General features: G+C 39.8%; 1 long non-coding RNA gene across 1 annotated transcript in view; it reads left to right on the plus strand.

Moving 5' to 3' along the window:
* Window positions 1-20243, plus strand: part of LOC309663464 — a 142627-nt gene that overhangs the window by 109454 nt on the left and 12930 nt on the right. The window lies entirely within an intron of this gene.

Below are 20243 nucleotides of genomic sequence, written 5' to 3' on the forward strand. Positions count from 1 at the left end.
TTAGCCTGGCCAACTTCTTGCTTTTTAAGACGCAAGTGGCATCACACCTCTCCTGGAAATCTCTGACAGAGAAACCTGATCCTTTAAACATACCCAGAGGAACTCACATGTTCCTCTATAAATGCACTCATCACACTGTACCAAATTCATCTATATACTCATTAGTCTTCCCAGGCCACTGAGTCTCAAACTTCAGCATGTAACAGAATCTTCTAGAATAGTGCTTCTCAAACTTTAATGTGTGGGGATCCTGTTAAAATGCAGATCATGATTCAAGAGGTCTATGGTGGGGCCTTTGCACCTCTAGTGAACTCCCAGGTGATGCCACATTTTGAGTGTCAAGGCTCTTGAATGCTTGTTAAAAATGCAAATTCTTGGGTCAGGCACCCAGTCTTGGGGGTGGGGCAGCCCGGGAGTGGGGGGGAAATTGCCAATTATAGGTGAAATTGACGTCAGGTTGGCTCATGGGTTACCAGGGAAACCAGCAGAGGGGCACGCCCCTCGCCACCCCTCGGATCAGAACAATCACCAGCTGGGGCCTGGGGCAAGTGCACGGGAAGGTCAGTCATGTGAGCAGGGTGTAGGTGCAGCAGGCACTGGTCGAGCAGAGGGGATACAGAGAGCAAGAGGACAGCCATCTTGAGTGGCCCAACCAGACACCCGTAGATTCTCATTCTGGAGGTCTACAAAAAGTCCTGAATTCTGTTATTTTAGCAAGTGCCTCAAAGTGCTCCTTATTGGACTATTCTTTGAGAAAAACTATACCAGTCTATGAAGTTGGAGGGCAGGGCCAATGCTGTGTGATTTTTTTCCCACCATGCATTAAGCACAGGGTCTGGCACATCAAATGCCTTAAAAAGCCACATTTACAGAATGACTAGATTTACTCATTATCACTAAGATATCACATAGATCCTCAGTGTGATCCCAGAAAAGAGATGAAAAGTCAAAGGCTGAGAACGATCTCAGCTGGGCAGTTGCTGGCTCTCAGGCCTCCATTTGGTCAGCAGAGGTCATTTTGCTCCTCTGAATTTAAATATTTAAATTCACGTCTGTATTCAAAAGCCCCAGCTGCTTTTTTTTTTTTTTTAATAGACTTTATTTTGTAGAGAATGAGCAGAGAAGTACAGAGTTCCCAGATACCTGCTGCCCCCAAACACGCACAACCTCTCCCACTATCAACATCTTGCACTACGGTGATACATTTGTTACAGCTGATGACCCTACCTTGACACGTCATTATTACCCCACATCCATAGGGCCACCTATGTATACCTTCTAGACCTTGCAGTTATACTGCCAATTAAATCCCTGTTTGCTCAAGGTGGTTTGTGTTGGTCTCTGTCATTTACAACTGAAAGCATCCTAACACTCCACCATTCCAGACTTATCTCCAGAATACTTCTTTTCTCCCACTCTATACTCCAGACTTACATTTTTTTTACCACTCCTGGATACTCTTCCATTCATTCCCATTATCCTGCTTTAGGATCCCCAATTATAGCCCCTCTGCATCCCCTGAAGGGCAGGGAGCTTGCCTTATTCATCTTTATATTCTCCACACCACTTATGGTACCTAGTAAATGATCTTAATAAATGTGCATTAAAACAAAGTGAAATACCAAATGACATATAAGGAGATTTTATTATTGTATCTCTTCATTAAAATTTTTTCCTCTTAGCTTTCCTTTATAAAATAATGGTCAAGTCCAGCTTCAATAAAGCAATACTGTCTTCCAAGAAATAAAACAAAAGTTGCATCAAAAAATATTTTAAACTTAATCAGAAAATGTTGGTGCTATTTATAGCCTAGAATTTGTAAGCCAAGTATACCTCACCCCATGTGCACAGATATGCCCAGGTAAAGATGATTGGGATATTCACTGAGAGCAATATAATAATATTTGTTTGTCTCGTTAGGTAAATTAAAAGCATTTGAGATGTAGAATACTAAAGTCATAAATGGAGCAGCTTAAAAGTACAACTGAGCTTGCTATTCAGCTGGGAGGCACCGGCAAGGATACCCCATTGCTGAAATATTGAAACAGTTGCATACAAGCTGGTAACTAGCTTCTGTCCCTAAGCTTCCTAAGTGTCCCAAGTCTCTTTCCAAGGAATTCCCTCCCCACCCATCCTAAGATTCAACACCCAAAGGATTGATACCTGACCCTTCTCTTGCATGAGAGGCAGGATTCTTTCTGATTAGCCAATGATCAGGCCATATATGTTTTTGAGTCTTTTGCTATCACTTCTACAAGTAGGCAAACAGAAAAAAATAGTGAAAAGTCTTCAACGAAGCAAAATATTCAATGATACCCCACTCTACTACCACATACTATGTCTTTTTTAACCAGAAAGATCAAGAATAAGTGATAGACTCTTACAGAAAAACGTCCTTAATTGGGCAATTTGAATGTGCTTCATTCAACAAGCACATATTACAGGAATTCATTGTTCTCCGGGTAGGCGGTTCATGGGCTCATGGTGGCTCGTATGATGGTTAGTACCAACCAGAGGCCTCCATTAAGAGCTTACCTGTTGATGGAATGGTCCAGAAAGTTAAAACCTTGTAAAAGGAAAACTTTTTCAATCTTGACATGGGACAAAACCTTTTTGTCTGATATATTCTAAACTTCCTTCTGGGAAAACCTAGCATTCCTGATAAAATGCCTAAGCAATCTGCAAAGTTAGGTAAACTTTAACAGCATTAAGAGCTGCAGGAGTTGCTGCCCTTCAACACCGGACCTGAAAGCTATCTGAGAAGATTTCTCCCTGGCTATTGTCCTCATTTTGCCCCAAATAAAACTTAACTCACCAAAAAAAAAAAGAGTTGCAGGTTGAGTTCCCAGGAATCAAACTCAGAGAGAGTTCAGCATGAAGGGAGTGCCCGTGGGATCAGCAGGTGTGTATGGGAGGGGTGAGAGCCAAACTGGGCAGAGGGAAAGGTAGAGTTGTAAGGCCCAACAGCAGCCTTGCCACCCCCATGAAGACCTCTGAGACAGAGTGGCCTGTCAGAGGCTTTAGAATAGTCCTGAATCGGGCCAAGAACAAGTGGTGTGCTGGCATATTGACTCTGAAAAAACAAAAGCCCTGATTTGTTACTGTCTGCCAATTTCCATGGTGTAAACACCACACAATGCCTAATTTCAAGTTCTGGATGTCGTGACACTGAACATGGGGTTGGAGATGTGCACAGTCAGCTCTCAAGAGCCAGCAAGAGCTGGATCCAGCACACCACTGACCAAGACGGCCAGGCCTTTCCATGTCCACATCCATCAGTCAGTGGATGTGGGCTACTCTGAGAGGGAGCACGGTCTTGGGCAAGGTGGCCCTCTGCAGTTGATACAGTCCTTGGAGGGTTTGACCACTGAAGGCAATCTACTGACACCACTTCCAGCAGCTGGGGCAATGAGTCCTTTTTTGATAGGGGATTTGGGCAGCCCATCACAGAGTCTACCATCCTTGTTCTGGGAGACAAGTCACCTGCCTACTCAACTAACTGTCAGTCAAGAGTCTAGTCATCTTTCACCTCTAGATGGAAAGATGTCCAGTGGTCCAAAACAGTAAAAACCCAACAAGTGATAAAGGCAAAAGAAATTCCAGAAGTTCAGAAGATTAGAGGGAGGATGGAGCCACTCAGACAGGTCTCTACGAAAAACCAAGGGCTTGAGCCTACCTTGAAGGATAAGTAGAATTGTGGTGGAAAAGCACATTGTGGTGGAAGCTGCATTGTCTTGTAATTAGAATCCTGGCTCTGGCACTTATTCATTCTCAGGTCTTCACAAATTATTTTACTTCTCTGTGCCTCAGTTTCCCCATAGGTAAAATGGGGATGGTGACAATAATAATAATGTGATAATAGTAATAACATTATCTACCTCAAAGTGTTTTGAATAAGTTAATTCACGGTAAAAGTTTGTATTAGTGTTTGGCAATATAAGTCGCCCAATAAGTGAGCTATTATTTCATGGAGCTAAATGTGAAGATATTACATTGCAGAGTAGTGTAAAAAAAAAATTACAAACACACACATATACATACATACAAAGTTCATTTCACCAGAACCGGGGAGCTGAGCAGGTATACCCTGATATTTACAAGAGCCAGGGCAAGAAAATAAATGGATGCCTTCAGTTTGCCAGCCCAGACCCTGTCCTGCACCACAAAGTCCCAAATATGTGCATGTAGACACCTTGGGTGCCATGCCTAATTTTATTTACAGCTTTCCCAGCCATAGTCACTCCTCAGGCTTTTGAGAACACCCCGGCAGCTGGATCAGCCCCCAGGAAGCCCTGGGGAAAAAGCCTGTGCAGCTCTAGAGATAGACTCTTGGCTTTGGTACAGGGAATTCTGATGCCCCAGGAACCTGGTCTAGAAGGAGGAGGCTCCAGGTAATCACCTTCTTGGCCAGAAAGAGATGTAGCCAGAGGAGGACCTAAAGCACAGAGCCCAGGTCAGCAGCCCAGTTGCCCAGATCTAAGGGTAGTACTTGGTAGTTCTACTGGGGATCAACCTTTATAATGCAATATTCCATCTTTAGTACTTATGCGATTATGATAAAATAATCATGTCGTAAAAGAGGCTTTGCTATACTAGAAAAGGCACTGGATTGGGGATCAGGACCTCTGAATTATGACCTAGCCACAAAGTCTAGGATGATGGATTATGTTTATTATACTCGTTATAACTCACAGCACCAAACACCATGATAGTCCATAGTAAGATCTAATGAAAAATTTATATTTGTAATGTCAAAGACTATTGAGTTCCAGAATTCAATTTGGTTTTAAGAGTAATTTTTAAGGTTGTTTTTTGTTTGTTTGATAAATTTATTTATTTATTTATTTATGTTTGGCTGCATTGGGTCTTCATTGCTGCGCCCAGGCTTTCTTTAGTTGTGTTGAGCGCAGGCGGATTCTTAACCACTTCGCCACCAGGGAAGCCCAAGCTTGTTTTTTTAAAAAAACTCTAACCCAAGGTTCAAGCCTATGCCTAAGAGCTGGATCCCCTTTTCCTTTCTTATCTGTTCTAAAAGTTCTCTCTCTTTCCCCACACACCCAAATGAACTTCTACACTATTCAGTCCTTTTCACCAGAATGGGAATCACTGATACAAAAGAGCCCCAAGGCCCAAAACACTTTCTTCAGTTCCTGCAGGAGGAGTCCTTATTTCACACATTTTAACGAATTATAATGCAAATGAAGCCATTACCCAACAGGTAGATTGTTAATGGTGCATGTACAAGAAACCAACATCTCTCAGATAGATATCAGTTTGTAAATTCATGCTTTTGAAACTAAATAACATCAGAAATTAAATTATTCAGAAGGAACCCTATACATAAGCTGTTCACAGTCACTAAAATAAAAGGCAGATGTTAAAATGAATGAGAATGGAATGGAACATCCTCTTACTTTTTCCAAGCAGAATATTTCCTGGCCTATGGTGTCTTTCTAGAACCCAGAATCAGAAAATAGCTTTTATCCTGTTGGCTGCAGTGTAATTGTTCTTTCCAGAAGTTGTCAAACAGGGTGTGTGTGTGTGTGTGTGTTGGGGATGCTTTGTGAGACTCGCTGAGCTGCGCATAACTCACTCCCATGTATTTGTGTAACTGGAGTCATCCCACTTTGTTATGCTGGCCTGTTTTCACACTCTGTTCAAAACCTTGAATTAGACCATTCTGGAACCCCTGAAAAAGTCCTGTAGGCAAAGAGCAGGTTCCAGCCAGAGCTGACTCACTTCTGTGTATCTGAATGTTGTTTTACACATTTTTATTACAAAGTTGCTCATGACTGAACTTCTTCACACTTTCATGTTGGAGCCTTTGACCCTTCCCAAATAAATTAACCTTGCCCTTTTTCCACATGCTCTGCCCAGGACATAATTTGTTTTTAAATATAACTACATAGTTGTGAAATAAAATTCATATTTTATGGCAAGATAAGAAAAATTTAAACAAAAAAAATTCTTCTCTGCCTTTTGGCCTCCCCTCTCCCCCACTGTGCATTGTGTTTTGGCATCAGGCATCGACCAAACCTCCCCCATGGGCAGGAATACCTGCTCAACCATAAGAAGCAACATTCTCCCAGCATAAACGAGACAACTCCTTAAAGAGAACATTCCTTCCTGATCTTGTAAGTGGTCACATGACCCCCCACAATGATGCTTAAATCTAGATTATGTGAACTGTCAATAATACGTCTTTTGATGTACAGCCCTCTGTCTCAAAAAGCTTACTGTGCCTTTACTTCTAACAGGTGGAACAGTTCTCGGAGATTTCTGAGATGCTCTTCTTGGGTTATAATCCTCAAATTTGGCTTGAATAAAATTTTCCATTTCTTTCTTAGATCGACTGATTAATTTTTTGTCAACATTGTTAGAAAAAAGAGTTGCAAGCATCAGGAGAGAGGGCCACAGGGGAAAATATTCCAATGATCTCAATGTTCCCTCCTATTAGTTTTGTCCTCTACTCTTTTTCTTCCACATTTATAAAGCTTTTCAGCTTTGAACAGTAGACGTGTATTGGGGTGACTATATTCTTTGCACGATTGTGGTTCAGGACTTGAAGTTTTTCGAGGGCAGAGATAAGTTGAAAAATCACATCCTACAGAAAAGTGCTTAGTAAATAAGAATGAGAGGCATCTTCTGCAACCATTTGAGGGGGTCCCTTGCCATTTTCAGGAATAGATTTTCACCCAGTAGATGACCCAGTAAACACAGTGATACCTTTGATTCCTGGGAGGGATGGGTTTATAAAGGAAGGGAGGAAAAGAGGAAGAAAGCAACATTTAAACCTGATCTCTACCATAAGCTGAGCTCCTCAACACACACACACACGCTCACACATACACACTCACTCACTCATTGGCACACAGACACACACAGAGTTTGCTATTCTTCAGCTAATGGGATTGGCACCGCTTAAAGCAGATTGCTAGGTCATTGTCTGCGACCACCGCAAGAGAAACATTATTTAAAGGCCATTCAGACCCTAAAAGAAGCGGCTGAGCAGAGTAATTATCGGAGACTCTCCATTAACTAGGGCATCTTTGCTCTTTGTCTGAGTTGGTTTAATAAGGCCCGCTAATGGAGCTGTGCGGGAGGGGGCCTGCTAATGGTTCTAGAAAAGCCCCTTCTTGGCCCCTTTATTTCTGGGGACCGTCTTTAGAGATGCTGACAGTAAAACCATACTGCAAAATGACCTTCACAAAAACTTGGTGTGGACCCCTCCTGCTCAGGACTCCGGTTTTCAAAATGAGGAAACATCTTTGTCTTTTTCTTTTTTATTCCAAGGTGATTTTCCCTCAATTCCTCTTACTGGTTTGTGGCCGTTTGGGTTTTGGGGAACTTGTCATTGAAAACAGCAGCACTCAGTGAGAATAAAGCAGAATGACACCCCAGCAATTCCCCCCTTAGCTTGCCACTTCTACTCATCTTCCAGGGGTCTACTTCTCCAGAAAAATCACTTGTCCCATTATTCCTTTTAAGTCTGTCATGCACTTACGTTTCAAACTTAGGATGGCCACCTGGATTCAAACTGCCGTATAATAATTAGCCAGCTTTATCAGCCTCCCAATTCATTCTCCCTACAGCAGCCAGAGCAACTCTTTCAAAACAGAAATCTAAACACCTCAGTGGCTTCCTATTACCCGTAAGAATTCTTGATATTATCTGTGAGACTCAGCATGGTTTGTCCCTTTCTTCCTCTCTAGCAACATCTTGCATCATGCTTCTTTCAGCTATTTGATCCAGCCACTGGGGGACCTTTTCCTGTGATTATGTCCTGCTCATTCCTGCCACAGGTCCCTTGTACATCTTTCTGCCCAGTATACTTTTTGCCTCATATTCTCCATTCATCCTTCAGCTCTCTGCTCAGTAGTCAGATCTTCAGGAAAGTCTTCCCTTACTACCCTTTCTAGGTCGACAACTTTTTTTTTTTAACGTTTACTAATTTATTTATTTTGGCTGCGCCGGGTCTTAGTTGCAGCACGCGGCATCTTCGTTGAGGCATGCGAGATCTTTTTAGTTGTGGCATGTGGGCTTCTTAGTTGCAACATGCGAACTCTTAGTTGCGGCATGCATGTGGGATCTAGTTCCCGACCAGGGACCAAACCTGGGCCCCCTGCATTGGGAACGTGGAGTCTTACCCACTGGACCATCAGGGAAGTCCTGACAACTTCTATTTCATGCATTTATAACGACATATACTACTCCTTCACAGCACTTACTGTAATTAAACTTTTACATTTATTTGAATGGCTTATGTTATTTATAATTACCTCCTCATGAGACTGTAAATGTCATGAGAATAATCATAAGCTCTATAAGCAATAACTATGTCTGGTTTTGTATATCATTATATCCTCAGTGCTCAGAACAATGTCTATGACCTGAATGCCTGCCTATTTTCAATTTTTCAAAGTTTGTTCCCTGAGAGGTTCCCATGACTATTATCTTTGGGAATTACCAATATCCCATATTTTCCCATATCAGTATAGAGGCCCGTGCTCCTTTCCTATGAGATTAAAGACTAATTTTCCAGTTTCAGGGGTAGAACTAAAAGCACATTCTTATTCCCCTAATGAGTGGATCTTTATGCAGTAACATAGAGTCACAAGGCACAAATAAACACACACAAGCTTTAATGATGTCTCCTGTCTTGTCAAGACCCAGTGGGAAAGAGAATGGGGTGTATAGCCAAAGAGGGGAGTCAAGGATTAGAGATTCTCAGACTCCAGACATACTGGCACAGAGATGGCTGGGTAGGATTGTTCCAATTGTCTTTGGTCCCCATGAAAACTGGGGACTTTCTCTACTGGTTGGAGAAAGAAGGGTGGACCTTGGCAGATGCAGAGTAGCAGCACGGATTGGGTGTGTATTCTGTTGCTTGGGCTGTTCTGCAGAGATGGCCACCAAGGCTGGCCTATATGGGGCCAGCTGAGTGTCCCTTGACTTGCACTGAGTGGCATCAGGCATTCAAAGAGTGGGCTGACCAAGCCCATCACTCCTTTTAAAAACTAAGGCTAGAAGTCAATTGCACACTTGCATTTTTCACACTTAGTTATGGCCACCTAAATTCAGACTGCTCTATTATATTCAAGTTGCATCAACCAGCCTTGGGATTCCACTAATTAAGAACAGTTTGGAAATTAAAGAAAGAAAGTCATACTATAAAGTTGTGTTTTCAGAGAATCTGAGGCTCCATAAAGAAACTGTCCTCTTGAGGACGGCATGTCTGTTGTCCCTTAACCTATGTAAATTCACATGGTCACATGCATGGATTCCAGATGCATTCAAGTTCAGAACCAGGATCAGAAAGTTTCTGGACCTGGTAATAGTGCAAATTGTTACATAATCTGTACCCCTGACTAAATTACTGAGAAAACCTGCAGACCTCCAAGCCTCAGTTAACATGTATCCTATGAACAGCTCTTGGCTCTCAAGCTGCAGAGGACACAGAAGAGAGTAACACAAGGTGCCCACTATTACAGGGAACTGACAACCTATAGGAAAAGATACATGCTTTATAAAATAAATGGGGCAACAGATATAATGAGTCCTAAGTTGTTGGGTTCTAGTCTAGTGTCTCTATAAATGTGGTCCACAACCTGTAGCATCAACATCACTTGGGAGTATCGTTAGAAATGCAGACTTTGGGGCCCTACCATGGTCCCACTGAATTGGAATCTCTGGGGGTGGGGAAACAGCAGGTTGACAATCTCTCCAGCGGATTCTTAAACACACTGAAGTTTGAAAGGCATTATAAAAGTTGGGGAAAGAAGTCTGAACGAACTGAGAGCTGGGGGAAGAGTTTCAAGGAAACCCTTGAATTTAATCTGGGCCATCCTTGAAGGTCAGGTGAGTAGAATTTGGAATAATTAAGGGCTCAGGGGAGGGCATTCCAGGCAGAAGGAATAACAGGAGTAAAGGCGTGGAGGGGAAAATGAACATGGCATGGAAGGGGCTGATTGAAGCTGAAGATCTGGGGGTGGTATGAAGGCAAAGCCAGATCTTGTAAGGAAGTGAGTTTTAGAAAACATGTTACACATAAAATACGAATATATGTATGCATAGATATCCACATCTAGTTTTTTTCTGATTTCAAAGGTAATATATATTTTTTGTATAAAAACATAAGACATTAGAGAAGCATGTAACATAGAAAAAATAGAATGTTTCCCCATGACCTCCTCAAAAGGAAAAAAAGTAACATTTTGATGTAGATTCCCTTAGAATTTTTTCTATGCATAGTCTAATCACCTCTCCCCCACACAAAAAACAACAAAGTCTCCTCTGTTCACAGCTATGCAACTTCCTTTGCTCACTTCACAACACAATTCTCCATATCTGTGTCAGTCTTTCTCTGTTAGTCCTAAAGATCTACCTCATTCTTTCAAACGGTCCCATAGTGTTCACTGTATAATGAGGTAGCAATGAAGCACCATGTTTTGTCACTGTTGGTTCTTATGCTGGGAAGAATCTGATAAGAGGGGTGTTTTAGAATATGGTTGTGAAGATGGCTATGCTATGTGATGTGCTCAAGCTTTTAGTAGATCAGCTGGAGTGGAGGCCTGGGTGTTCAAAGCCAGCTCTTTACTGGAGTAATCATAGTCTGCTATATCTATATATCTACATCTATATCTGTTTGTATATGTATATCAATATATGTATGTATATGTGTATATCTTACACATATATGTACATGATATTTATATCTATATCTATTCTGTATCAATATATGTATATCTTATATGTATATATGTATATCTATGTATCCATGTATATCTTATATGTATGTGTATACGTATACATATTGTATATGTATATCTATCTAGCGTTAAGTTCCACCTAAAAGCAAAATGGGGACCCTTACCCAGAGTTTTTTTTCATTTATTTTTATGCCTGAGTAATATTCTATTGTATATATGTACCACATCTTCTTTATCCATTCATCTGCTGATGGACACTTAGGTTGCTTCCATGTCCTGGCTATTGTAAATAGAGCTGCAATGAACATTGTGGTACATGACTCTTTTTGAATTATGGTTTTCTCAGGGTATATGCCCAGTAGCAGTGGGATTGCTGGGTTGTATGGTAGTTTTATTTTTAGTTTTTTAAAGAACCTTCATACTGTTCTCCATAGTGGCTGTATCAATTTACATTCCTACCAACAGTGCAAGAGGGTTCCCTTTTCTCCACACCCTCTCCAGCATTTATTGTTTGTAGATTTTTTGATGATGGCCATTCTGACTGGTGTGAGGTGATACCTCATTGTAGTTTTGATTTGTATTTCTCTAAAGATTAGTGATGTTGAGCATCCTTTCATGTGTTTGTTGGCAATCTCTATATCTTGGGAGAAATGTCTATTTAGGTCTTCTGCCCATTTTTGGATTGGGTTGTTTGTTTTTTTGATATTGAGCTGCATGAGCTGCTTGTATATTTTGGAGATTAATCCTTTGTCAGTTGCTTCATTTGCAAATATTTTCTCCCATTCTGAGGGTTATCTTTTCATCTTGTTTATGGTTTCCTTTGCTCTGCAAAAGCTTTTGTTTCATTAGGTCCCATTTGTTTATTTTTGTTTTTGTTTCCATCTCTCTAGGAGGTGGGTCAAAAAGGATCTTGCTGTGATTTATGTCATAGAGTGTTCTGCCCATGTTTTCCTCTAAGAGTTTTATAGTATCTGGCCTTACATTTAGGTCTTTAATCCATTTTGAGTTTATTTTTGTGTATGGTGTTAGGGAGTGTTCTAATTTCATTCTTTTACATGTAGCCATCCAGTTTTCCCAGCACCACTTATTGAAGAGGCTGTCTTTTCTCCATGGTATATTCTTGCCTCCTTTATCAAAGATGAGGTGACCATATGTGTGTGGGTTTATCTCTGGGCTTTCTATCCTGTTCCATTGATCTATATTTCTGTTTTTTGTGCCAGTACCATACTGTCTTGATTACTGTAGCTTTGTAGTATAGTCTGAAGTCAGAGGGCCTGATTCCTCCAGCTCCGTTTTTCTTTCTCATGATTGCTTTTGCTATTCGAGGTCTTTTGTGTTTCCGTACGAATTGTGAAATTTTTTTGTTCTAGTTCTGTGAAAAATGCCATTGGTAGTTTGATAGGGATTGCATTGAATCTGTAGATCACCCAGAGTTTTTGAGAAGGGTCTTTTTAAGAGAGACCATTCTCAGCTCCACAAATTTGTCTCCAACAAGTGGTGGTTTCTTGAGCTTGGCGGTGGAGACTTTTTGCCCCTGCCTGCTCCCCCCCTAGAAGTTTGGAAGTCTTTATGATCAGAAACTTCTTTCAGTCTCTATTGCTGCAGCATGTGAGGCTTTTCTTCTAGCATCCTTTTTCCTGAGTTCATCCTTCATGCCATTTTCCGAGGTGGGAGACATTAAGAAAACAGATATCTGATCATGCAAATTTTCACCAAAAAATATGTTCTTCACTTCACAACAAGAAAACAAGGGCCTAATACTGAAAGGGAAAGCCCTAGACTGGATGAAATGAAGAACTTCCTCAATGTTAGGGAGCTCTGGCATTAAAAACACCATCCAAAGAATGACCATTGCTTCTCTCCTTCATCCCACAAGTTGCTTTGCAGGTGGGACCAATGACTCATAAGTGAATGGCAAGTAGTAAATAGTGCTACCAGGGCCACAGCTGCTTTTAACTCTAGGCAAATTCAAGAACTTGAAAGACAGGTGGACAGAAAAAGAGGTGTCAGTATTTACCTTTGCAGCAGCCTGCTTCTGGATTTAATAGTCTTTAGAACTTATACTCATGGTGATTGAATAAGGTAATATACTGTTTTATTTTTTTCTTGGTCACAGAAAAGGAAAGTAACAAGGGGAAAAATACTAAAATACAAAGTATATTAAAATTTTTTTTTAAAGTAGAAACATGAAGTATTGTGACCCAGAGCAATTCTAGTTTCTACTACAACAGAATTAAGCATCTTTCAAAAAATGGTTTGTTTATATGGATGGTCCATTCAGATTATTATAACAAAATGCCACAGAGTAAGTAGCTTTCAAACAACAGAAATTTGTTTCTTACCATTCTGGAGGCTGGGAAGTCCAAGATCTTGGCACCCTCAGATTTGGAGTCTGGTTAGGTCCACTTCCTCATAGAAGGCAACTTCTCCCTGTGTCCTCACATGGTGGAAGGGGCAAGGAATCTCTCGGGTCTCTTTTATAAGGGCACTAATCCCCTCACTCATGGAGGCTCCACCCTCATGACCTCATTACCTCCCAAAGGCCCCACCTCATAATATCTTCATCTCTGAGGTTAGGATTTCAACATATGAATTTTAGGGGATGTAAACATTCAGAACATAGCATGGATTTTTCTCCTGTTATAGCACTGGAACTATGTATTAAAATTATAGTGATTCTTAACCACAGGTTTCTCCTTTTGGGAAATTCAAGTATACCCCAAGTTTGTTTATTTCAGTACTTTTAGAGCAACAAAAGAATTTAATAGCTAGCCCTTAATCTCCAGAGGGTTTACCTAAGTGGTATCCATTCTTCCCTCTCAAAAAAAAGCCCAGTTTTATTTGGGATGGCAATGCGCCCAGCTAAAAACAAAAACAAAACCAAACACTTTATTTCCCACTCTTTCTTGCAATTAGGATAACAAGTTCTGGCCAATGAGATGTAAGCAGAAATCTGATGAATGAGGCTTCTAGGAAAGCTACTGTTTTCCTCATTAAAAAAAAAAAAGACAGATTTGGCTTGTTATGAGCATTTTGCCTATGCTTTTCCTGCTGCACGTTGAGGGGAACGTCAGCGCAGGATCTTGAGGTTTAGCAGCTACTGGGTGAGCTTAAGGGAAAAAGACAGAAGTGAAGGATGTTGACACAAAAAACTAGAGGGAGCATGCATCACTGATGGCAACACGGAGATACTCTACAGCCCTGCACTGTCCATTACGAGAAAAAAATATTCCCCTCACTTGCTTAAACCACTGTACTGGCTTCCTGATACATGGAGTGAGAGCATAATCCTAACTGATTAAACCACAGTCCTTTCTTTGGAGGATAATTTGGAAAAGAGAGACCTAGGGCCTGGCATTCAGTTTTACCCCCAGATTTACCAGAATTATTAAAACCAGCGGTCGCCCAAGGGCAGAGCAGTGGGAGCATAATGAAACCAACTAAAAGTTGTCTGCTTTTTATTATCACCATGTTCCAGCAAATGTCAACAGCCAGTGATAAAATACTCCTCCCCGAAAAAAATCTTTGGCGTAAATCTTAAACAATTGCTGAGGTTCCTGAATTTTAATAAGACACATATAAACATCAACTTAGCACATTTTATTACTTGTCCTTTAGTAAACATTGTATTCTACATGGGCATCAATTACAAGAATTCTCAGTTATATGCTGGGCTTCCAACACACGGGCACACAAAACCTCATTTCAAAGGTAACTTTATAACGGTTCAGGATTTTTCCAACTCACTTTAGGGACGGAGTTTGTGTTTCCAACCCCTGTGGTACCACAAATGCCTGTGTTTAAGCAGTAGATTTGACATAAGTATCACGGTGATTGCAAAGACAAAGAATCAGAACATGGGTTGACTTCTGTCATTCTTTGTGATTATTTGAACTTTTGGTATTTAAAATAGAAAAGAGTGAAACAGTGCAAACTGCAAGGTGAATATTTGTGATTGGCAAGTGCAAACTTTAGTTTATACATGAAATGTTTTACTGAATTCTAATCTTATCTTTAAAATAAAACTTTCTTCTTGTTTTTAACCTTGTTAGTCTTTTGCAATTATTATTAAAGTGTAATGGGTTCTTTTGTCTTCATTATATATATTTTATTCATAATTTTGTTTATGCGTTTATTTTCAGTATCTTTTATGGTTCTGGTAATATAAGTTATATCCTTTATAAAAGCCTTGCAATAGTCTTACTAGAAGTCAAGATAAAAGAATACCAAATCAAACTAGCCAAGGATCTAAGTTATCCATCTACTGATTTTTAGTAAAAATACAGGATTAGGATTATTTTCCTTTGGAGAGTCAAACCTGAGACACTTGCCATCAGGCTGACATTAAACTGTAATGTTATTATTATTTTTTTTTTTTCTTCAGCTAAGACAGCAAAAGAGATGATTTATTGTTACATGTTACATTCAGCCACAACTGAGAATAGAACTAGTCCAGTATGTCAAAGGTCCAGGGCAAAGGACCAAAAGGGACCGTTTTGATACGAGTAAGGTGGGTCTCTCAAAGGCGGTCGAGGCGATCAGAATGGCCATCGATGTTCCAGATCCACTGAGACAAGTTCTAGACAGTAGGCAGCAGTCCAACAATTTGTACCAGCGTCCCTGTCCTCTGCCTTCCCTTGTTTCTGCTCCTGTGGCTTCCATGGGTGTACAAGTTTACTTGGACCTCTGCCTAATCTTTCTTCTTTTGCGCTTCAGCCTGCGCATTCGCTTCTTCCTCCACTTCGCTCTCATGGCGCGGAGGTTTCTCCGAAGATGGCGCTAAGGCCGAGAGCTAAACTGTAATGTTTTAATTCATTACTGTGACTGACCAATATGTAGGTACAAGTTTTTTCCTTTTTTGACCAAAAACACAGATCATTGTAATTTAAAAATATTAATCCGTATTTCTCTTTCTTTGTAATGTAATTTTTTTACTAGTATAATTATATATATAAAATTTAATAAACTATTTTCACTGTCTACATTTCCTTTTTGGCCAGTATTATTTGTTTTATTTAATTATTGTTACTAAAACTAATTTTGTCGTATAGAGGATGGAGATGTTAAAAAATAAACTATGCTGCCACTGGTCAAAATGATGTCAATTTCAATTGATTTTAGTACTCACCACCAATCGTTTCATTCCATGACTTACCAATAACAAACTTACCAAAAGTTTGTTAGAGTCCATCCTGGGGAGTTTTGTTAAAGGGCATCCTTTAAATTAGGTGGCATCCTTTCTGAGTGCTTGCAAATTGTAGCCTTTGTATTGCCTTTCCCTGAGTGACAACAGAGCTAAGTGCTATTGGATTTCAACCTCATTCCTTAGCATTCTGAAAGCATTGCTTCATTGTCAAAGGAATTTCACGAGGCAGAAAAAGAAAAGCTTGTGAGAAGTCTGATTTTTTAATTTGTTTGCTTTAGGTAATTTTTCTTTTTTTTAAGGGAAGAAAATGGATATGGTAGCATTTTTTTTTTCTCTTAATCTTGTGGTGCAAAAATTTTGTCCAAATGTGCCTAAGTGTGGATTTCTCTCTTTTTTTAAATTGAAGTATAGTTGATTTACAATATTGTGTTAGTTTCAGGTTACGGCAAAGTGATTCAGATATATATATATATATATATATATATATATATATATATATATATATATATATATATACCTATTTTCAGATTATTTTCCATTATAGGTTATTACAAGACATTGAATATTATTCCCTGTGTTATACAGTAAATCCTTATTGCTTATCTATTTTATATATATTAGTGTATATGTTAATCCCATGCTCCTAATTTATCCCTCCCCACCCCCTTTCCCCTTTGGTAAGCATAAGTTTATTTTCTACGTCTGTGAGTCTGTTTCTGTTTTGTAAATAGATCCATTTGTATTATTTTTTAGATTCCACATATAAAAGATATTATGTCTTTCTCTGTCTGACTTACTTCACTTAGTATGATATTCTCTAGGTCCATCCATGTTGCTGCAATTAGCAAAATTTCATTCTTTTTTTAGCTGAGTAATATTCCATTGTGTGTGTGTGTGTGTATATATATACATACATATATACCACATCTTTATCCATTCATCTTTTAGTGACCACTTAGGTTGCTTCCACATCTTTGCTATTGTAAAGAGTGCTGCTATGAACGTTGGAGTGCATGTATCTTTTTGAATTAGAGTTTTTGTGTTTTCCAGATATATGCCCAGGAGTGGGATTGCTGGATCACATGGTAGCTCTATTTTTAGTTTTTTAAGGAACCTCCATACCGTTTTCCGTAGTGGTTGTACCAATTTACATTCCACCAGCAGTGTAGGAGGGTTCCCTTTTCTTCAGTGTGGATAGCTCTTGATTGATTTTACATGGAATGTGGTTTAGCACTTTTACTCTAAACATCTTTATTCATTCATTCATGTATTATCTTAGATCTATTTTACAATGATTCTGACTTTTTTTTTTTTTCCCTAACACAACTGAGGGACACAACACAGCCTGACCAGCAGTCACTCATTACTATAATTTAAAAGCACACCACTCCTACCTGGAGGGTATCATGCTTAGTGAAATAAGTCAGACAGAGAAGACAAATGCTGTATTTTATCACTTATATGTGGAATCTAAAGAACAAAACAAAGTAGTGAATATAACAAAAAAGAAACAGACTGACGTATATAGAGAACAAACTAATGATTACCAGTGGGGAGAGGGAAAGTGGGAGGGCATGATAGAGGTAGGGGATTAAGAGGTACAAACTACTACACATAAAATAAATAAGCTACAAGGATTTATTGTACAGCACAGGGAATATAGTCAGTATTTTATAATAACTATAAATGGAATATAATCTATAAAAACTCTGAATCACTATGTTGTATGCCTGAAACTAACATAATATTGTAAATCATCTATACCTCAATATAATACATACGTACATACATACTTAAAAGTACACCATGCCTTCCCTGGCAGTTCTGGTCATGTGCCCACCAGGCTGTGCCATGCATCCTCACCCCCAACCTCCAGTAAGGAATCACTCTCCTATCATATCTCTGGCAATTGTGTCTTTCCATTCCAAGTTCTTCTAAAGGATCATCGGTTCACTCTTTTCTTTGCTCTCTATCCTTTGTTTCTGTCATCTTAACTTTTTCATTTCTCTCTCCTTTTCTCTGTATTTTGGGAGTTATTTAACTTGCCCTCTACATCACAATAGCATGAATTTTGCTGCACCTCCAATATAGTTTTTCTTTTTTAAAATTCTAGGATTCAGTTTTAATTGCCTTCCAATCTTTTCTTATCACATCATTCTTCCTTTAAAAAAAATCTTGTTGCATTTTCATTTCACCCTAATGTGTTCTTATGTTATTCCCCTTTTTTAATGACTCATAACCTTTCCCTTTTAAAATGTCCATTTGGGACCTACTGAGGCTATCAGTTCCCTGAAGTTTTCAGTAGTCTACAGTGGATCAATTCCTGGAGCAAGCTCTTCTCAGGAGGCTCCTAGAAGTTGCTTCCTTTCTCCTGTTCTGCAAAAGGTTTTTCCTAGGCTGTTGTGTTTTATTCTCCTTACTCATCCTTGAATAAGGTAAGCTATGCCCAGACTGAAGCTTTATCACCAGACATGTTCTTGAATCCATTCCTTGTCAAGCGGAATAAAGCTGAATCCTCTTCTCAGACACTTCTGGGGCAGAGGTCTCACTCACAGCTCTCAGATTAGTTCCAGGGTTTTGCCTGCTTCCACCTGTGCTTTCCTGCAGCAGCATCTCTCACTGGTGCTCCCTTCTTCTTCTTCTTCTTCTTTTTTTTTCTCTTTGGCCACCCGGTGCAGCCTGTGGAACTTCCCCAACCAGGGATGGAACCCGTGCCCCCTGCAGTGGAAGCACGGACTCTTAACCACCGGACAGCCAGGGAAGTCAGGGCTGCCCTCCTGATTATGCCTCAGCTCATCCCATCTCTTCCTTCCCTCTAAGAACTAACACTGTGCCAACACTTGTCATAATCATTTCCTTGCTTTTATTTTATAGTTTTATCACCTATGTGGCAATGCATTCCTAAATAATTTAATTAGTATTGACTTTTATTAACCATATTTAAAAGGAAGTTTATATCTTTTTGAGACTTACTTCTTTCACTTAATGTAAAGCATCAGTGCCCTCCAATCAAACAGGCGTGCTCCTGCAGTTGAGGAAGTCGGATTTATTACTGGTTGTGGTGAGGGAGAACGCACAGCATGAGGAAGCAGGGGGCATCTCACTAAGAAGATGATCAGATTTATTATAGGATTTCATCTTGTGTTAGGTGATTTGAGAGAGAGAGTTTAAGGAAGCAGAGCTTTGCACTGGTTTGAATCCCCCTGGCAAGGAAATGGGGGTAATTCTGGGACTGGGTATTACACCACATCTTACCTAGAAGGAAGGAAGACTTGGGAGAGATTGAAGGCTTTTGCCCAAGGAAGTGATGTGACATGATGAAACAAACCAATAGTTAATGCATGTTGAACCAACAGTGTTTCAAGCTAGACTGCACTAGGGCCTGGGCATGAGCAAGCCATGCACAGCTGAGTTAGAAAGAAAAAGAAGGGTCAGGTCTTAGACATCCTAAGACAGGAAAATTAGATCTGTAAACTGGCTATTTCATTTAAGAAAGAGACCAAAAGAAGGAAGGTCAGTCATTCAGTCAAATATGCTGAGTTGACCTTTGATTTATCATATCTAAAAATGTCAGACAAGTCCTGTTTGTGTTTTACTGGATTATGGCTTTGGCAAAATGGTTCACATCAGTAATGGAGACATGGGACCATAAGTCATACAATCTAACTAAACATTAACTCCCCTCCTTTTCCCCCCAAAACTATCTCATTCTCTAGGAGTTTTTGTCAATTTGCCTTCTCGTAACCAATCAAGAGGCAGTTTAGTGTGGTGCAAAGATCACTTATTTTTTTCAGAAAAATTAAAACCTTCAAACATATGGGAAAAAATACAAGAATTAATATAACAAATTTATGTGTACCCACTATCAGAATTAACAAATGTTAATATTTTGTGATATTTGCCTTTGATATTTTATTAAGAAAAAATTATGGATTCAACCCAGTTCCATTCTCCTTCCTGCATTCTTAGAGGCAGCCATGATCACACACTTGATGTTTACTCTTTGCTGTCTGTAAGCTTTGTTTTTTCTTTTTCTTTTAAACAGTGTTTCTCACCATTTAAAAAATTATTTATTTATTTATTTATTTTATTTTTGGCTGTTGTGTCTTCGTTGCTGCATGTGGGCTTTCTCTAGTTGCGGTGAGTGGGGGCTACTCTTCATTGTGGTGCGTGGGCTTCTCATTGTGGTGGCTTCTCTTGCTGTGGAGCATGGGCTCTAGGTACGCAGGCTTCAGTAGTTGTGGCACGTGGGCTCAGTAGTTGTGGCTCGTGGGCTCTAGAGTGCAAGCTCAGCAGTTGTGGCACAAGGGCTTAGTTGCTCTGCGGCATGTGGGATCTTCCTGGACCAGGGCTCGAACCTGTGTTCCCTGCATGGGCAGGCGGATTCT

This window comes from Balaenoptera physalus (genome assembly GCF_965194825.1).
Source record: "Balaenoptera physalus genome assembly, chromosome: 6".
NCBI lineage: Eukaryota > Metazoa > Chordata > Mammalia > Artiodactyla > Balaenopteridae > Balaenoptera > Balaenoptera physalus.